General features: G+C 33.5%; 1 protein-coding gene across 1 annotated transcript in view; it reads right to left on the bottom strand.

Annotated features, from left to right (window-relative positions):
* Positions 1-22,308, bottom strand: part of LOC138208582 (kinase suppressor of Ras 1-like) — a 91,949-nt gene extending 69,641 nt beyond the window's left edge. The window contains exon 1 of the mRNA XM_069166566.1: positions 21,811-22,308. The gene's annotated coding sequence lies outside the window, so the exon portion shown is untranslated. The remainder of the gene's footprint in view (positions 1-21,810) is intronic.
* Between the last annotated feature and the right edge of the window lie 820 nt (positions 22,309-23,128).

The following is a 23,128-nucleotide window of genomic DNA, read 5'->3' as shown; positions in this document are numbered from 1 at the left end:
ATATAAAACACAGACTGGATATAAAACTACAGACTGGATATAAAACTACAGACTGGATATAAAACACAGACTCGATATAAAACTACAGACTGGATATAAAACCGCAGACTGGATATAAAACTACAGACTGGATATAAAACTAAAGACTTGATATAAAATTACAGACTGGATATAAAACTACAGACTGGATATAAAACCGCAGACTGGATATAAAACTAAAGACTGGATATAAAACTAAAGACTTGATATAAAATTACAGACTGGATATAAAACTACAGACTGGATATAAAACACAGACTGGATATAAAACACAGACTCGATATAAAACTACAGACTGGATATAAAACCACAGACAGGATATAAAACCACAGACTGGATATAAAACCACAGACTGGATATAAAACATAGACTGGATATAAAACACAGACTCGATATAAAACACAGACTGGATATAAAACTACAGACTGGATATAAAACAGACTGAATATAAAACGACAGGCTGGATATAAAATATAAGACTACAGACTGGATATAAAACTACAGACTGGATATAAAACACAGACTGGATATAAAACACAGACTCGATATAAAACTACAGACTGGATATAAAACCACAGACAGGATATAAAACATAGACTGGATATAAAACACAGACTCGATATAAAACACAGACTCGATATAAAACTACAGACTGGATATAAAACACAGACTGAATATAAAACGACAGGCTGGATATAAAATATAAGACTACAGGCTGGATATAAAACTGCAGACTGGATATAAAACACAGACTGGATATAAAACTACAGACTGGATATAAAACACAGACTGGATATAAAACTACAGACTGGATATAAAACTACAGACTGGATATAAAACACAGACTCGATATAAAACACAGACTCGATATAAAACTACAGACTGGATATAAACCAAAGACTGGATATAAAATTACAGACTGGATATAAAACTACAGACTGGATATAAAACTACAGACTTGATACAAAACACAGACTGGATATAAAACTACAGACTGGATATAAAACTACAGACTGGATATAAAACTACAGACTGGATATAAAACACAGACTGGATATAAAACTACAGACTGGATATAAAACTACAGACTGGATATAAAACACAGACTGGATATAAAACTACAGACTGGATATAAAACTACAGACTCGATACAAAACTACAGACTCGATATAAAACTACAGACTGGATATAAAACACAGACTGGATATAAAACTACAGACTGGATATAAAGCTACAGACTGGATATAAAACTACAGACTGGATATAAAACACAGACTGGATATAAAACACAGACTGGATATAAAATTACAGACTGGATATAAAACACAGACTGGATATAAAACACAGTCTCGATATAAAACACAGTCTCGATATAAAACTACAGACTGGATATAAAACTACAGACTGGATATAAAACTACAGACTGGATATAAAACAGACTGGATATAAAACTGCAGACTGGATATAAAACTACAGACTGGATATAAAACACAGACTGGATATAAAACACAGTCTCGATATAAAACACAGACTCGATATAAAACTACAGACTGGATATAAACCAAAGACTTGATATAAAATTACAGACTGGATATAAAACCACAGACTGGATATAAAACCGCAGACTGGATATAAAACCGCAGACTGGATATAAAACCACAGACTCGATATAAAACTACAGACTCGATATAAAACTACAGACTGGATATAAAACACAGACTGGATATAAAACTACAGACTGGATATAAAACTACAGACTCGATATAAAACTACAGACTGGATATAAAACTACAGACTTGATATAAAACTACAGACTGGATATAAAACTACAGACTGGATATAAAACACAGACTGGATATAAAACACAGACTGGATATAAAACTACAGACTGGATATAAAACACAGACTGGATATAAAACACAGTCTCGATATAAAACACAGTCTCGATATAAAACTACAGACTGGATATAAAACTACAGACTGGATATAAAACACAGACTGGATATAAAACACAGTCTCGATATAAAACACAGACTCGATATAAAACTACAGACTGGATATAAACCAAAGACTGGATATAAAATTACAGACTGAATATAAAATTACAGACTGGATATAAAACCGCAGACTGGATATAAAACCACAGACTGGATATAAAACTACAGACTCGATATAAAACTACAGACTGGATATAAAACTACAGACTGGATATAAAACTACAGACTGGATATAAAACTACAGACTGGATATAAAACTACAGACTGGATATAAAACTACAGACTGGATATAAAACTACAGACTGGATATAAAACCACAGACTGGATATAAAACATAGACTGGATATAAAACACATACTCGATATAAAACACAGACTGGATATAAAACTACAGACTGGATATAAAACACAGACTGAATATAAAACGACAGGCTGGATATAAAATATAAGACTACAGGCTGGATATAAAACTGCAGACTGGATATAAAACACAGACTGGATATAAAACTACAGACTGGATATAAAACACAGACTCGATATAAAACTACAGACTGGATATAAAACTACAGACTGGATATAAAACACAGACTGGATATAAAACTACAGACTGGATATAAAACTACAGACTGGATATAAAACAGACTCGATATAAAACTACAGACTGGATATAAACCAAAGACTTGATATAAAATTACAGACTGGATATAAAACTACAGACTGGATATAAAACTACAGACTGGATATAAAACTACAGACTGGATACAAAACACAGACTGGATATAAAACTGCAGACTGGATATAAAACTACAGACTGGATATAAAACTACAGACTGGATATAAAACACAGACTGGATATAAAACTACAGACTGGATATAAAACTACAGACTGGACACAAAACACAGACTGGATATAAAACTACAGACTGGATATAAAACACAGACTGGATATAAAACACAGACTCGATATAAAACTACAGACTGGATATAAAACACAGACTGGATATAAAACACAGACTGAATATAAAACTACATACTGGATATAAAACTGCAGACTGGATATAAAACTACAGACTGGATATAAAACTAAAGACTGGATATAAAACTACAGACTGGATATAAAACTACAGACTGGATATAAAACTACAGTCTGGATATAAAACACAGACTGGATATAAAACACAGACTGGATATAAAACTACAGACTGGATATAAAACTACAGACTGGATATAAAACAGACTGGATATAAAACAGTCTCGATATAAAACTACAGACTGGATATAAAACACAGACTGGATATAAAACACAGACTGGATATAAAACACAGACTGAATATAAAACTACATACTGGATATAAAACTGCAGACTGGATATAAAACTACAGACTGGATATAAAACTAAAGACTGGATATAAAACTACAGACTGGATATAAAACTACAGACTGTATATAAAACACAGACTCGATTTAAAGCTACAGACTCGATATAAAGCTACAGACTGGATATAAAACTACAGACTGGATATAAAACACAGACTGGATATAAAACTACAGACTCGATATAAAACTACAGACTGGATATAAAACTGCAGACTGGATATAAATCTACAGACTGGATATAAAACTAAAGACTTGATATAAAATTACAGACTGGATATAAAACTACAGACTGGATATAAAACTACAGACTGGATATAAAACACAGACTGGATATAAAACACAGTCTCGATATAAAACACAGACTCGATATAAAACTACAGACTGGATATAAACCAAAGACTGGATATAAAATTACAGACTGGATATAAAATTACAGACTGGATATAAAACTACAGACTGGATATAAAATCGCAGACTGGATATAAAACCGCAGACTGGATATAAAACTACAGACTCGATATAAAACTACAGACTCGATATAAAACACAGACTGGATATAAAACCACAGACTCGATATAAAACTACAGACTTGATATAAAACTACAGACTGGATATAAAACACAGACTGGATATAAAACTACAGACTGGAAATAAAACTACAGACTCGATATAAAACTACAGACTGGATATAAAACTACAGACTTGATATAAAACTACAGACTGGATATAAAACTACAGACTGGATATAAAACTACAGGCTGGATATAAAACACAGTCTCGATATAAAACAGACTGGATATAAAACTACAGACTGGATATAAAACACAGACTGGATATAAAACACAGTCTCGATATAAAACACAGTCTCGATATAAAACTACAGACTGGATATAAAACTACAGACTGGATATAAAACACAGACTGGATATAAAACACAGTCTCGATATAAAACACAGACTCGATATAAAACTACAGACTGGATATAAACCAAAGACTGGATATAAAATTACAGACTGGATATAAAATTACAGACTGGATATAAAACTACAGACTGGATATAAAACCGCAGACTGGATATAAAACCGCAGACTGGATATAAAACCGCAGACTGGATATAAAACTACAGACTCGATATAAAACTACAGACTGGATATAAAACTACAGACTGGATATAAAACACAGACTGGATATAAAACTACAGACTGGATATAAAACTACAGACTCGATATAAAACTACAGACTGGATATAAAACTAAAGACTTGATATAAAACTACAGACTGGATATAAAACTACAGATTGGATATAAAACACAGACTGGATATAAAACACAGACTGGATATAAAACACAGACTGAATATAAAACTACAGACTGCATATAAAACTACAGACTGGATATAAAACTACAGACTGGATATAAAACTACATACTCGATATAAAACACAGTCTCGAAATAAAACTACAGACTGGATATAAAACAGACTGGATATAAAACACAGTCTCGATATAAAACTACAGACTGGATATAAAACTACAGACTGGATATAAACTACAGACTGGATATAAAACTACAGACTGGATATAAAACTACAGACTGGATATAAAACACAGACTGGATATAAAACACAGACTGGATATAAAAAACACACTGAATATAAAACGACAGACTGGATATAAAATATAAGACTACAGACTGGATATAAAACTGCAGACTGGATATAAAACACAGACTGGATATAAAACTACAGACTGGATATAAAACACAGACTCGATATAAAACTACTGACTGGATATAAAACTACAGACTGGATATAAAACACAGACTGGATATAAAACACAGACTGGATATAAAACACAGACTCGATATAAAACACAGACTCGATATAAAACTACAGACTGGATATAAAACTACAGACTGGATATAAAACACAGACTCGATATAAAACTACAGACTGGATATAAAACCGCAGACTGGATATAAAACTACAGACTGGATATAAAACTAAAGACTTGATATAAAATTACAGACTGGATATAAAACTACAGACTGGATATAAAACCGCAGACTGGATATAAAACTACAGACTGGATATAAAACTAAAGACTTGATATAAAATTACAGACTGGATATAAAACTACAGACTGGATATAAAACACAGACTGGATATAAAACACAGACTCGATATAAAACTACAGACTGGATATAAAACCACAGACAGGATATAAAACCACAGACTGGATATAAAACCACAGACTGGATATAAAACATAGACTGGATATAAAACACAGACTCGATATAAAACACAGACTGGATATAAAACTACAGACTGGATATAAAACAGACTGAATATAAAACGACAGGCTGGATATAAAATATAAGACTACAGACTGGATATAAAACTACAGACTGGATATAAAACACAGACTGGATATAAAACACAGACTCGATATAAAACTACAGACTGGATATAAAACCACAGACAGGATATAAAACATAGACTGGATATAAAACACAGACTCGATATAAAACACAGACTCGATATAAAACTACAGACTGGATATAAAACACAGACTGAATATAAAACGACAGGCTGGATATAAAATATAAGACTACAGGCTGGATATAAAACTGCAGACTGGATATAAAACACAGACTGGATATAAAACTACAGACTGGATATAAAACACAGACTGGATATAAAACTACAGACTGGATATAAAACTACAGACTGGATATAAAACACAGACTCGATATAAAACACAGACTCGATATAAAACTACAGACTGGATATAAACCAAAGACTGGATATAAAATTACAGACTGGATATAAAACTACAGACTGGATATAAAACTACAGACTTGATACAAAACACAGACTGGATATAAAACTACAGACTGGATATAAAACTACAGACTGGATATAAAACTACAGACTGGATATAAAACACAGACTGGATATAAAACTACAGACTGGATATAAAACTACAGACTGGATATAAAACACAGACTGGATATAAAACTACAGACTGGATATAAAACTACAGACTCGATACAAAACTACAGACTCGATATAAAACTACAGACTGGATATAAAACACAGACTGGATATAAAACTACAGACTGGATATAAAGCTACAGACTGGATATAAAACTACAGACTGGATATAAAACACAGACTGGATATAAAACACAGACTGGATATAAAATTACAGACTGGATATAAAACACAGACTGGATATAAAACACAGTCTCGATATAAAACACAGTCTCGATATAAAACTACAGACTGGATATAAAACTATAGACTGGATATAAAACTACAGACTGGATATAAAACAGACTGGATATAAAACTGCAGACTGGATATAAAACTACAGACTGGATATAAAACACAGACTGGATATAAAACACAGTCTCGATATAAAACACAGACTCGATATAAAACTACAGACTGGATATAAACCAAAGACTTGATATAAAATTACAGACTGGATATAAAACCACAGACTGGATATAAAACCGCAGACTGGATATAAAACCGCAGACTGGATATAAAACCACAGACTCGATATAAAACTACAGACTCGATATAAAACTACAGACTGGATATAAAACACAGACTGGATATAAAACTACAGACTGGATATAAAACTACAGACTCGATATAAAACTACAGACTGGATATAAAACTACAGACTTGATATAAAACTACAGACTGGATATAAAACTACAGACTGGATATAAAACACAGACTGGATATAAAACACAGACTGGATATAAAACTACAGACTGGATATAAAACACAGACTGGATATAAAACACAGTCTCGATATAAAACACAGTCTCGATATAAAACTACAGACTGGATATAAAACTACAGACTGGATATAAAACACAGACTGGATATAAAACACAGTCTCGATATAAAACACAGACTCGATATAAAACTACAGACTGGATATAAACCAAAGACTGGATATAAAATTACAGACTGAATATAAAATTACAGACTGGATATAAAACCGCAGACTGGATATAAAACCACAGACTGGATATAAAACTACAGACTCGATATAAAACTACAGACTGGATATAAAACTACAGACTGGATATAAAACTACAGACTGGATATAAAACTACAGACTGGATATAAAACTACAGACTGGATATAAAACCACAGACTGGATATAAAACATAGACTGGATATAAAACACAGACTCGATATAAAACACAGACTGGATATAAAACTACAGACTGGATATAAAACACAGACTGAATATAAAACGACAGGCTGGATATAAAATATAAGACTACAGGCTGGATATAAAACTGCAGACTGGATATAAAACACAGACTGGATATAAAACTACAGACTGGATATAAAACACAGACTGGATATAAAACTACAGACTGGATATAAAACTACAGACTGGATATAAAACACAGACTGGATATAAAACTACAGACTGGATATAAAACTACAGACTGGATATAAAACAGACTCGATATAAAACTACAGACTGGATATAAACCAAAGACTTGATATAAAATTACAGACTGGATATAAAACTACAGACTGGATATAAAACTACAGACTGGATATAAAACTACAGACTGGATACAAAACACAGACTGGATATAAAACTGCAGACTGGATATAAAACTACAGACTGGATATAAAACTACAGACTGGATATAAAACACAGACTGGATATAAAACTACAGACTGGATATAAAACTACAGACTGGACACAAAACACAGACTGGATATAAAACTACAGACTGGATATAAAACACAGACTGGATATAAAACAGACTCGATATAAAACTACAGACTGGATATAAAACACAGACTGGATATAAAACACAGACTGAATATAAAACTACATACTGGATATAAAACTGCAGACTGGATATAAAACTACAGACTGGATATAAAACTAAAGACTGGATATAAAACTACAGACTGGATATAAAACTACAGACTGGATATAAAACTACAGTCTGGATATAAAACACAGACTGGATATAAAACACAGACTGGATATAAAACTACAGACTGGATATAAAACTACAGACTGGATATAAAACAGACTGGATATAAAACAGTCTCGATATAAAACTACAGACTGGATATAAAACACAGACTGGATATAAAACACAGACTGGATATAAAACACAGACTGAATATAAAACTGCAGACTGGATATAAAACTGCAGACTGGATATAAAACTACAGACTGGATATAAAACTAAAGACTGGATATAAAACTACAGACTGGATATAAAACTACAGACTGTATATAAAACACAGACTCGATTTAAAGCTACAGACTCGATATAAAGCTACAGACTGGATATAAAACTACAGACTGGATATAAAACACAGACTGGATATAAAACTACAGACTCGATATAAAACTACAGACTGGATATAAAACTGCAGACTGGATATAAAACTACAGACTGGATATAAAACTAAAGACTTGATATAAAATTACAGACTGGATATAAAACTACAGACTGGATATAAAACACAGACTGGATATAAAACTACAGACTCGATATAAAACTACAGACTGGATATAAAACCACAGACTGGATATAAAACCACAGACTGGATATAAAACTACAGACTGGATATAAAACCACAGACTGGATATAAAACATAGACTGGATATAAAACACAGACTCGATATAAAACACAGACTGGATATAAAACTACAGACTGGATATAAAACACAGACTGAATATAAAACGACAGGCTGGATATAAAATATAAGACTACAGGCTGGATATAAAACTGCAGACTGGATATAAAACACAGACTGGATATAAAACTACAGACTGGATATAAAACACAGACTCGATATAAAACTACAGACTGGATATAAAACTACAGACTGGATATAAACCAAAGACTTGATATAAAATTACAGACTGGATATAAAACACAGACTCGATATAAAACTACAGACTGGATATAAAACTACAGACTGGATATAAAACTACAGACTGGATACAAAACACAGACTGGATACAAAACACAGACTGGATATAAAACCGCAGACTGGATATAAAACCACAGACTGGATATAAAACTACAGACTCGATACAAAACTACAGACTCGATATAAAACTACAGACTGGATATAAAACACAGACTGGATATAAAACTACAGACTGGATATAAAACTACAGACTGGATATAAAACTACAGACTGGATATAAAACTACAGACTGGATATAAAACTTAAGACTGGATATAAAACTACAGACTGGATATAAAACTACAGACTGGATATAAAACACAGACTGGATATAAAACACAGACTGAATATAAAACGACAGACTGGATATAAAATATAAGACTACAGACTGGATATAAAACACAGACTCGATATAAAACTACAGACTGGATATAAAACTACAGACTGGATATAAAACTGCAGACTGGATATAAAACTACAGACTTGATATAAAATTACAGACTGGATATAAAACTACAGACTGGATATAAAACTACAGACTGGATATAAAACACAGACTGGATATAAAACTACAGACTCGATATAAAACTACAGACTGGATATAAAACCACAGACTGGATATAAAACCACAGACTGGATATAAAACTACAGACTGGATATAAAACCACAGACTGGATATAAAACATAGACTGGATATAAAACACAGACTCGATATAAAACACAGACTGGATATAAAACTACAGACTGGATATAAAACACAGACTGAATATAAAACGACAGGCTGGATATAAAATATAAGACTACAGGCTGGATATAAAACTTCAGACTGGATATAAAACTACAGACTGGATATAAAACTACAGACTAGATATAAAACACAGACTCGATATAAAACTACAGACTGGATATAAAACTACAGACTGGATATAAACCAAAGACTTGATATAAAATTACAGACTGGATATAAAACACAGACTCGATATAAAACACAGACTCGATATAAAACTACAGACTGGATATAAAACTACAGACTGGATATAAAACACAGACTCGATATAAAACTACAGACTGGATATAAAACTGCAGACTGGATATAAAACTACAGACTGGATATAAAACTAAAGACTTGATATAAAATTACAGACTGGATATAAAACTACAGACTGGATATAAAACACAGACTGGATATAAAACTACAGACTGGATATAAAACCACAGACTGGATATAAAACCACAGACTCGATATAAAACTACAGACTCGATATAAAACTACAGACTGGATATAAAACACAGACTGGATATAAAACTACAGACTGGATATAAAACTACAGACTCGATATAAAACTACAGACTCGATATAAAACTAAAGACTTGATATAAAACTACAGACTGGATATAAAACTACAGACTGGATATAAAACTACAGACTGGATATAAAACACAGACTGGATATAAAACACAGACTGGATATAAAACTACAGACTGGATATAAAACACAGACTCGATATAAAACTACTGACTGGATATAAAACTACAGACTGGATATAAAACACAGACTGGATATAAAACTACAGACTCGATATAAAACTACAGACTCGATATAAAACTACAGACTGGATATAAAACACAGACTGAATATAAAACTACAGACTGAATATAAAACACAGACTGGATATAAAACTACAGACTGGATATAAAACTACAGACTGGATATAAAACACAGACTGGATATAAAACACAGACTGGATATAAAACTACAGACTGGATATAAAACACAGACTCGATATAAAACTACTGACTGGATATAAAACTACAGACTGGATATAAAACACAGACTGGATATAAAACTACAGACTGGATATAAAACTACAGACTGGATATAAAACACAGACTCGATATAAAACTACAGACTGGATATAAAACTAAAGACTTGATATAAAATTACAGACTGGATATAAAACACAGACTCGATATAAAACTACAGACTGGATATAAAACTACAGACTCGATATAAAACTACAGACTCGATATAAAACTACAGACTGGATATAAAACTGCAGACTGGATATAAAACTACAGACTGGATATAAAACTAAAGACTTGATATAAAATTACAGACTGGATATAAAACTACAGACTGGATATAAAACTACAGACTGGATATAAAACACAGACTGGATATAAAACTACAGACTCGATATAAAACTACAGACTGGATATAAAACCACAGACTGGATATAAAACCACAGACTGGATATAAAACTACAGACTGGATATAAAACCACAGACTGGATATAAAACATAGACTGGATATAAAACACAGACTCGATATAAAACACAGACTGGATATAAAACTACAGACTGGATATAAAACACAGACTGAATATAAAACGACAGGCTGGATATAAAATATAAGACTACAGGCTGGATATAAAACTGCAGACTGGATATAAAACACAGACTGGATATAAAACTACAGACTGGATATAAAACACAGACTCGATATAAAACTACAGACTGGATATAAAACTACAGACTGGATATAAAACACAGACTGGATATAAAACTACAGACTGGATATAAAACTACAGACTCGATATAAAACACAGACTCGATATAAAACTACAGACTGGATATAAACCAAAGACTTGATATAAAATTACAGACTGGATATAAAATTACAGACTGGATATAAAACTACAGACTGGATACAAAACACAGACTGGATACAAAACACAGACTGGATATAAAACCGCAGACTGGATATAAAACCACAGACTGTATATAAAACTACAGACTCGATATAAAACTACAGACTCCATATAAAACTACAGACTGGATATAAAACACAGACTGGATATAAAACTACAGACTGGATATAAAACTACAGACTGGATATAAAACTACAGACTCGATATAAAACTACAGACTGGATATAAAACTAAAGACTTGATATAAAACTACAGAGTGGATATAAAACTACAGATTGGATATAAAACACAGACTGGATATAAAACACAGACTGGATATAAAACACAGTCTTGATATAAAACACAGTCTCGATATAAAACTACAGACTGGATATAAAACTACAGACTGGATATAAAACTACAGACTGGATATAAAACACAGACTGGATATAAAACTACAGACTGGATATAAAACACAGACTGGATATAAAACACAGACTCAATATAAAACTACAGACTGGATATAAAACACAGACTGGATATAAAACACAGACTGAATATAAAACTACATACTGGATATAAAACTGCAGACTGGATATAAAACTACAGACTGGATATAAAACTAAAGACTTGATATAAAACTACAGACTGGATATAAAACTACAGACTGGATATAAAACACAGACTCGATATAAAACACAGACTGGATATAAAGCTACAGACTGGATATAAAACACAGTCTCGATATAAAACTACAGACTGGATATAAAACTACAGACTGGATATAAAACTACAGACTGGATATAAAACTACAGACTGGAAATAAAACACAGACTGGATATAAAACTACAGACTGGATATAAAACACAGACTGGATATAAAACACAGACTCAATATAAAACTACAGACTGGATATAAAACACAGACTGGATATAAAACACAGACTGGATATAAAACACAGACTGGATATAAAACTACAGACTGGATATAAAACTACAGACTGGATATAAAACACAGACTCGATATAAAACTACAGACTGGATATAAAACTACAGACTGGATACAAAACTACAGACTGGATATAAAACTACAGACTGGATATAAAACACAGACTCGATATAAAACACAGACTGGATATAAAACTACAGACTGGATGTAAAACACAGACTGGATATAAAACACAGACTGGATATAAAACACAGACTGGATATAAAACTACAGACTCGATATAAAACTACAGACTGGATATAAAACTAAAGACTTGATATAAAACTACAGAGTGGATATAAAACTACAGATTGGATATAAAACACAGACTGGATATAAAACACAGACTGGATATAAAACACAGTCTTGATATAAAACACAGTCTCGATATAAAACTACAGACTGGATATAAAACTACAGACTGGATATAAAACTACAGACTGGATATAAAACACAGACTGGATATAAAACTACAGACTGGATATAAAACACAGACTGGATATAAAACACAGACTCAATATAAAACTACATACTGGATATAAAACTGCAGACTGGATATAAAACTACAGACTGGATATAAAACTAAAGACTTGATATAAAACTACAGACTGGATATAAAACTACAGACTGGATATAAAACACAGACTCGATATAAAACACAGACTGGATATAAAGCTACAGACTGGATATAAAACACAGTCTCGATATAAAACTACAGACTGGATATAAAACTACAGACTGGATATAAAACTACAGACTGGATATAAAACTACAGACTGGAAATAAAACACAGACTGGATATAAAACTACAGACTGGATATAAAACACAGACTGGATATAAAACACAGACTCAATATAAAACTACAGACTGGATATAAAACACAGACTGGATATAAAACACAGACTGGATATAAAACACAGACTGGATATAAAACTACAGACTGGATATAAAACTACAGACTGGATATAAAACACAGACTCGATATAAAACTACAGACTGGATATAAAACTACAGACTGGATACAAAACTACAGACTGGATATAAAACTACAGACTGGATATAAAACTGCAGACTGGATATAAAATATAAGACTACAGACTGGATATAAAACTGCAGACTGGATATAAAACACAGACTGGATATAAAACTACAGACTGGATATAAAACACAGACTCGATATAAAACTACTGACTGGATATAAAACTACAGACTGGATATAAAACACAGACTGGATATAAAACTACAGACTGGATATAAAACTACAGACTGGATATAAAACACAGACTCTATATAAAACTACAGACTGGATATAAAACTACAGACTGGATATAAAACACAGACTCGATATAAAACTACAGACTGGATATAAAACTGCAGACTGGATATAAAACTACAGACTGGATATAAAACTAAAGACTTGATATAAAATTACAGACTGGATATAAAACTACAGACTGGATATAAAACTACAGACTGGATATAAAACACAGACTGGATATAAAACTACAGACTGGATATAAAACCACAGACTGGATATAAAACCACAGACTCGATATAAAACTACAGACTGGATATAAAACACAGACTGGATATAAAACTACAGACTGGATATAAAACTACAGACTGGATATAAAACACAGACTCGATATAAAACTACAGACTGGATATAAAACTAAAGACTTGATATAAAACTACAGACTGGATATAAAACTACAGACTGGATATAAAACTACAGACTGGATATAAAACACAGACTGGATATAAAACACAGACTGGATATAAAACTACAGACTGGATATAAAACACAGACTGGATATAAAACTACTGACTGGATATAAAACTACAGACTGGATATAAAACACAGACTGGATATAAAACTACAGACTCGATATAAAACTACAGACTGGATATAAAACTACAGACTGGATATAAAACTACAGACTGGATATAAAACTACAGACTGGATATAAAACACAGACTGGATATAAAACTACAGACTGGATATAAAACACAGACTCGATATAAAACTACTGACTGGATATAAAACTACAGACTGGATATAAAACACAGACTGGATATAAAACTACAGACTGGATATAAAACTACAGACTGGATATAAAACACAGACTCGATATAAAACTACAGACTGGATATAAAACTAAAGACTTGATATAAAATTACAGACTGGATATAAAACACAGACTCGATATAAAACTACAGACTGGATATAAAACTACAGACTGGATATAAAACACAGACTCGATATAAAACTACAGACTGGATATAAAACTGCAGACTGGATATAAAACTACAGACTGGATATAAAACTAAAGACTTGATATAAAATTACAGACTGGATATAAAACTACAGACTGGATATAAAACACAGACTGGATATAAAACTACAGACTCGATATAAAACTACAGACTGGATATAAAACCACAGACTGGATATAAAACCACAGACTGGATATAAAACTACAGACTGGATATAAAACCACAGACTGGATATAAAACATAGACTGGATATAAAACACAGACTCGATATAAAACACAGACTGGATATAAAACTACAGACTGGATATAAAACACAGACTGAATATAAAACGACAGGCTGGATATAAAATATAAGACTACAGGCTGGATATAAAACTGCAGACTGGATATAAAACACAGACTGGATATAAAACTACAGACTGGATATAAAACACAGACTCGATATAAAACTACAGACTGGATATAAAACTACAGACTGGATATAAAACTACAGACTGGATATAAAACACAGACTCGATATAAAACTACAGACTGGATATAAAACTAAAGACTTGATATAAAATTACAGACTGGATATAAAACACAGACTCGATATAAAACTACAGACTGGATATAAAACTACAGACTGGATATAAAACACAGACTCGATATAAAACTACAGACTGGATATAAAACTGCAGACTGGATATAAAACTACAGACTGGATATAAAACTAAAGACTTGATATAAAATTACAGACTGGATATAAAACTACAGACTGGATATAAAACACAGACTGGATATAAAACTACAGACTCGATATAAAACTACAGACTGGATATAAAACCACAGACTGGATATAAAACCACAGACTGGATATAAAACTACAGACTGGATATAAAACCACAGACTGGATATAAAACATAGACTGGATATAAAACACAGACTCGATATAAAACACAGACTGGATATAAAACTACAGACTGGATATAAAACACAGACTGAATATAAAACGACAGGCTGGATATAAAATATAAGACTACAGGCTGGATATAAAACTGCAGACTGGATATAAAACACAGACTGGATATAAAACTACAGACTGGATATAAAACACAGACTCGATATAAAACTACAGACTGGATATAAAACTACAGACTGGATATAAACCAAAGACTTGATATAAAATTACAGACTGGATATAAAACACAGACTCGATATAAAACTACAGACTGGATATAAAACTACAGACTGGATATAAAACTACAGACTGGATACAAAACACAGACTGGATACAAAACACAGACTGGATATAAAACCGCAGACTGGATATAAAACCACAGACTGGATATAAAACTACAGACTCGATACAAAACTACAGACTCGATATAAAACTACAGACTGGATATAAAACACAGACTGGATATAAAACTACAGACTGGATATAAAACTACAGACTGGATATAAAACTACAGACTGGATATAAAACTTAAGACTGGATATAAAACTACAGACTGGATATAAAACTACAGACTGGATATAAAACACAGACTGGATATAAAACACAGACTGAATATAAAACGACAGACTGGATATAAAATATAAGACTACAGACTGGATATAAAACACAGACTCGATATAAAACTACAGACTGGATATAAAACTACAGACTGGATATAAAACTGCAGACTGGATATAAAACTACAGACTTGATATAAAATTACAGACTGGATATAAAACTACAGACTGGATATAAAACTACAGACTGGATATAAAACACAGACTGGATATAAAACTACAGACTCGATATAAAACTACAGACTGGATATAAAACCACAGACTGGATATAAAACCACAGACTGGATATAAAACTACAGACTGGATATAAAACCACAGACTGGATATAAAACATAGACTGGATATAAAACACAGACTCGATATAAAACACAGACTGGATATAAAACTACAGACTGGATATAAAACACAGACTGAATATAAAACGACAGGCTGGATATAAAATATAAGACTACAGGCTGGATATAAAACTTCAGACTGGATATAAAACTACAGACTGGATATAAAACTACAGACTGGATATAAAACACAGACTCGATATAAAACTACAGACTGGATATAAAACTACAGACTGGATATAAACCAAAGACTTGATATAAAATTACAGACTGGATATAAAACACAGACTCGATATAAAACACAGACTCTATATAAAACTACAGACTGGATATAAAACTACAGACTGGATATAAAACACAGACTCGATATAAAACTACAGACTGGATATAAAACTGCAGACTGGATATAAAACTACAGACTGGATATAAAACTAAAGACTTGATATAAAATTACAGACTGGATATAAAACTACAGACTGGATATAAAACTACAGACTGGATATAAAACCACAGACTGGATATAAAACCACAGACTCGATATAAAACTACAGACTGGATATAAAACACAGACTGGATATAAAACTACAGACTGGATATAAAACTACAGACTGGATATAAAACTACAGACTCGATATAAAACTACAGACTTGATATAAAACTAAAGACTTGATATAAAACTACAGACTGGATATAAAACTACAGACTGGATATAAAACTACAGACTGGATATAAAACACAGACTGGATATAAAACACAGACTGGATATAAAACTACAGACTGGATATAAAACACAGACTCGATATAAAACTACTGACTGGATATAAAACTACAGACTGGATATAAAACACAGACTGGATATAAAACTACAGACTCGATATAAAACTACAGACTCGATATAAAACTACAGACTGGATATAAAACACAGACTGAATATAAAACTACAGACTGGATATAAAACACAGACTGGATATAAAACTACAGACTGGATATAAAACTACAGACTGGATATAAAACTACAGACTGGATATAAAACACAGACTGGATATAAAACACAGACTGGATATAAAACTACAGACTGGATATAAAACTACAGACTCGATATAAAACTACTGACTGGATATAAAACTACAGACTGGATATAAAACACAGACTGGATATAAAACTACAGACTGGATATAAAACTACAGACTGGATATAAAACACAGACTCGATATAAAACTACAGACTGGATATAAAACTAAAGACTTGATATAAAATTACAGACTGGATATAAAACACAGACTCGATATAAAACTACAGACTGGATATAAAACTACAGACTGGATATAAAACACAGACTCGATATAAAACTACAGACTGGATATAAAACTGCAGACTGGATATAAAACTACAGACTGGATATAAAACTAAAGACTTGATATAAAATTACAGACTGGATATAAAACTACAGACTGGATATAAAACTACAGACTGGATATAAAACACAGACTGGATATAAAACTACAGACTCGATATAAAACTACAGACTGGATATAAAACCACAGACTGGATATAAAACCACAGACTGGATATAAAACTACAGACTGGATATAAAACCACAGACTGGATATAAAACATAGACTGGATATAAAACACAGACTCGATATAAAACACAGACTGGATATAAAACTACAGACTGGATATAAAACACAGACTGAATATAAAACGACAGGCTGGATATAAAATATAAGACTACAGGCTGGATATAAAACTGCAGACTGGATATAAAACACAGACTGGATATAAAACTACAGACTGGATATAAAACACAGACTCGATATAAAACTACAGACTGGATATAAAACTACAGACTGGATATAACCCAAAGACTTGATATAAAATTACAGACTGGATATAAAACACAGACTCGATATAAAACTACAGACTGGATATAAAACTACAGACTGGATATGAAACTACAGACTGGATACAAAACACAGACTGGATACAAAACACAGACTGGATATAAAACCGCAGACTGGATATAAAACCACAGACTGGATATAAAACTACAGACTCGATATAAAACTACAGACTGGATATAAAACTACAGACTGGATATAAAACACAGACTGGATATAAAACACAGACTGAATATAAAACGACAGACTGGATATAAAATATAAGACTACAGACTGGATATAAAACACAGACTCGATATAAAACTACAGACTGGATATAAAACTACAGACTGGATATAAAACTGCAGACTGGATATAAAACTACAGACTGGATATAAAACTAAAGACTTGATATAAAATTACAGACTGGATATAAAACTACAGACTGGATATAAAACTACAGACTGGATATAAAACACAGACTGGATATAAAACTACAGACTCGATATAAAACTACAGACTGGATATAAAACCACAGACTGGATATAAAACCACAGACTGGATATAAAACACAGACTGGATATAAAACACAGACTGGATATAAAACTACAGACTGGATATAAAACTACAGACTGGATATAAAACGACAGGCTGAATATAAGACTACAGGCTGGATATAAAATATAAGACTACAGGCTGGATATAAAACTGCAGACTGGATATAAAACTACAGACTGGATATAAAACTACAGACTGGATATAAAACACAGACTCGATATAAAACTACAGACTGGATATAAAACTACAGACTGGATATAAACCAAAGACTTGATATAAAATTACAGACTGGATATAAAACACAGACTCGATATAAAACTACAGACTGGATATAAAACTACAGACTGGATATAAAACTACAGACTGGATACAAAACACAGACTGGATACAAAACACAGACTGGATATAAAACCGCAGACTGGATATAAAACCACAGACTGGATATAAAACTACAGACTCGATACAAAACTACAGACTCGATATAAAACTACAGACTGGATATAAAACACAGACTGGATATAAAACTACAGACTGGATATAAAACTACAGACTGGATATAAAACTTAAGACTGGATATAAAACTACAGACTGGATATAAAACTTAAGACTGGATATAAAACTACAGACTGGATATAAAACTACAGACTGGATATAAAACACAGACTGGATATAAAACACAGACTGAATATAAAACGACAGACTGGATATAAAATATAAGACTACAGACTGGATATAAAACACAGACTCGATATAAAACTACAGACTGGATATAAAACTACAGACTGGATATAAAACACAGACTGGATATAAAACTACAGACTGGATATAAAACTACAGACTGGATATAAAACTACAGACTGGATATAAAACACAGACTGGGACATAGTATCGTCAAGTTTCCAATCAGATCAGTCAGATCGACCTCTGGCTCCTCCCCCAGCTCGTCCAAATATGGTCACTTCCTGCTCCAAACCGCTCCGAACTAGCAAGATGGTGACGGACAGAATCTGAACTGGAGGATTCATAACGTTCACAAACCAACGATGACATCACTGATGGATGATGACATCACTGATGGATGATGGTTGATGGGAACCTGTAGATGTTAAAAGCATACGAGCGGTTCCTGTTCGTACTGTGCAATGGTGCACAAGTTGTCAATTATTTTGGGTTTTCTGAAATCTCCACAGGATCATAAATATACACGCAGCACCGAATCTTTGGTTGAATGCACCTTAGAAGTTGCACCTTCACCAGTTCCTCTAAAAATCATCCAGAAGGTTTTGACTAGTTGAATACCGGTCGGAGAGTTGACCACTCGTCTTGGCAGAATTGAGAGAGTTTAACCAAATGTTTGGTTTCAAGCAGTGCACATGGTTTTTGATTGGTTGAGGAATTTGGGAGGGTCTTCATAAAAACCTGCTGTATCCATCCCACGACCAGCTGTGATGTGTTCAGGGTCCCTGACCTGCTGCAACAACCAGTCGCATCCAGGTTTCAACCATCCAGCTGATGGTTGGAGGTCATGTTGGAGAAAGTTTTCCTACTTCTCCATTCTTCCCTCCACTTAGTGCCAGTTGATCCTGAAGTGGTGTCTATCTTTACATCTTCTCCACAGAAAACACTTCTTACAAGTCGTTCATCTGTTGGACTCGGTTCATCGATCTCCTCTGAGCACGCTGTTAGAAACAGATGTTGGTGAAGAAAACCTCTTTAAAAGGCTGAAAGCTCACAGCAGACAGACTGGACCAATCACAGGAGGAGAAGAGTCACAGCAGACAGACTGGACCAATCACAGGAGGAGAAGAGTCACAGCAGACAGACTGGACCAATCACAGGAGGAGAAATACAGTACATACTGGACCAATCACAGGAGGAGAAGATTCACAGCAGACAGACTGGACCAATCACAGGAGGTTTCATGTTACAGCTGCAGTAACATGACTGCAGCATCATCAGCCTCCTGCAGGTTTAAACCTGCTCTGACGCTCCTACAAGTGTTCACACACGATCCGAACTACAGTCAAAACCCCACTGTGACGTCACACACATGAAATAAGTAACACGTCACCACCGTGAAAACAAACAGGAAGCAGCTGAGAGTCCAGAGCATCTCCACCGTACCTCTACAGTCCGGACCTCCTGCTGGGTCAGGACCCATCTGGTGCTGACAGTCTGCAGGCTGCAGCGGGTTCTGGACGAGTAGCTCCCGAACTTCTGCTGCACCGTCCGCTCTCCTGTCCGGTCTCCGGTCTCCGGTATTCTGTATTCTGTCTCGTCTCCGGTCTCCTCTCCGGTCTCCGGTCTCCTCTCCTATCTCCTGTCTCCTGTCTCTGGTCTCCGGTCTTCTCTCCTATCTCCTGTCTCCGGTCTCTGGTCTCCGGTCTTCTCTCCTATCTCCTGTCTCCGGTCTCCTCTCCTGTCTCCTGTCTCCGGTATTCTCTTTGGTCTCCTGTCTCCGGTATTCTCTTTGGTCTCTGGTCTCCGGTCTCCTCTCCGGTCTCCTGTCTCCTGTCTCCGGTATTCTCTTTGGTCTCTTGTCTCCGGTCTCGTGTCACGAACAGCGGTTGGACGTGTCCTCCTCTGCCGTCAGCGCTTCCTCTGAGCACCGCATGGTTTGAAACAAGTTTCCGTGTTTGGACTGAGCAGCTAAAGTCTCCTTCACCGAGACAGCAGCAGTTTCAAAGCACTTCCTGTTGTACCCTTTAAATTAAAAGTCATTTTATTCATGGAGCATTTTTAAAAGCACGTTAACCAAAGTTCTTTTTAAAGGTGAAAAATAAATACAGCTTAATGACTTAAAAGTAAAGAAATGGAAACACATAATTATAGATGAAATACAACAATAGAATAGAAATGCATAGAAAGTGGGCTGAAAAATGTGAACTGTGGTGAAACTAGTGTGGTATCATTCACCCTCCCTCCCCCCGGTGATTGATTTTGTTTTTTAAAGGAAGTGCAACACATCCATTTAAAAACTACTACAATCTCCTACATTATTTTGTCTGGCTGCATTGTGCTTTTATTTTGAGGCAAGTATATTTTGACTTCCTGTAATATTGTAATTAATAAAGCAACTTGATGTAGCTGCGGTAGCTTCAATTTAACAAACACCTGCTGCTGCATTTCACTCCCCTGTTCTCTGGTGTCCTGAATGTTTGTCTCAAAGCACGTCATTAATTATGGTGATGCAGGCTTTATAAACAGCATGTGGCGCTGTGTGACGTCACTGGAACATCATAATAATGTAACGTAGTAATGATGACTAAATACTATTATTTGTTGGTGGTTTGTAGAGCACATTCCGTTATAAATGCCTTCATGAATATTTTATAAATGTTCTAGAATTCACTAACAAACTAATGCACGTTGTTTTACAAATACAAAATGTATCCATCAAACAAACAGCCAATATTTTTTCTAGCAGAAACAAATACAGACT

This window comes from Embiotoca jacksoni, unplaced genomic scaffold, assembly GCF_022577435.1.
Source record: "Embiotoca jacksoni isolate LCO1_2020_lvr unplaced genomic scaffold, fEmbJac1.0.p SCAF_39, whole genome shotgun sequence".
NCBI classification, from domain to species: Eukaryota; Metazoa; Chordata; class Actinopteri; family Embiotocidae; genus Embiotoca; species Embiotoca jacksoni.
The sequence above is the reverse complement of the archived record's forward strand: the minus strand, read 5'-3'. Positions and strand labels throughout refer to the sequence as shown.